Source organism: Echinococcus granulosus (genome assembly GCF_000524195.1).
Source record: "Echinococcus granulosus chromosome Unknown EG_S00333, whole genome shotgun sequence".
NCBI classification, from domain to species: Eukaryota; Metazoa; Platyhelminthes; class Cestoda; order Cyclophyllidea; family Taeniidae; genus Echinococcus; species Echinococcus granulosus.
In genome coordinates, this window is record NW_020170713.1 from 8,000 (window position 1) to 9,364 (window position 1,365).

Below are 1,365 nucleotides of genomic sequence, written 5' to 3' on the forward strand. Positions count from 1 at the left end.
CCGACGAAAATGCCTTTGAATGCTTTATGCTAACACATGAAAAGTGTGAATGACAGCAATTAAACAACACGCAAGCTCTCTCGCCCAGCAGTTGCAGCTGTCAAACGCTTGCGGACACACGTGCTAAAGTATTGAATTTTGCCAACCCTCAGATGCCAAATGCTCAGAGCTTGACCATGTTCAGAGCCTTAGAGGTGACAACATTGCTTTGCATATCAAAGGTGAGTAAAAGGTGAACTGATGACTTGAGCACATGCTGATGACTGGCACCGACCACATCCGCCTGAATGGCACTTACACTGGTGTTTGCAATGGTGATGGATTTGTCCATTCATCCAATGAAATGACTTACCACATTTCGACGACGTTACGGAAACATGAGGAAGGTGTGGGAGAGAGGATGTCGCACACACCTGTGAACTCAGCAGTTGCATGAAATCGGACTCCCTGATCACTTATGGCAAAAAGTTTTTCACTTCACTCTTATTCCTTATTTAACGCTTAGAAGCTTATCAGCGAAGTAAAACAACCGGACAAGTGCATGCATTTGACCAACGAAGCGAGTGGATTGCACTGGCTGAATGCACCATTTTATCTAACGGTATCAGACATTAGAAACCAGGCGACAAAAATCCTAAATGGCAGAGGCCCTGAGAAGACCTCCACCTGAAGCTGAATTGCCAGAGAAAATTAAATACCCAAGAGTAATGAGATTGCCATCATTTTGCCATTGTTTGCCTTTCAATCACCTGCCTACTGCCTCACCTTTGCTCTTACTCTCGATTTATCTGGCACTCTCCTGCCATCGGCCCTTAAGAGGATCTGCACATTATCCGGTGAAAGGTGAATTGTAGTCCTTGTTCAGTTGCACTAAAAAGAATCGCCGCGAGTCATTTGAACAATTAGTTTCCCACTAATGTGCCATTCCCGCCTCTCCTGCCTACACTGAAGCCTCATCTGGGTGATGCATTGCTAGTTGAATTAGACTGTCGGACTTAATGTGATTGAATTCCGTCTGCTTTACCAACAGAGTTGACCTACTTGTGGCCTGCCCTACACAACAATCTTATCAAAGCATTGCCATAGCTAGAAAAAGCGTAACGGCAGTGGGGTATTTTACTAAATATAATAGCGTTTAGCATTTCGTCTCTAGGTGTTGATAGTTGTCAGGTGCTTCATATCTAACAGTAAAGACTATCCTTTTACTGTTCCAATTAAAAATTAAGTGTTGCCAGGGTTCCACTCATCAACAACGCAAAACGACTTCTTCTCCTCACCCGCTTTTCTCTTTCCTTCTAACTAAATTACGTACTGGCCTGTGAGTGATTTCAGCGTTATCTTGTCTCAGTGACAATTATTTTGACC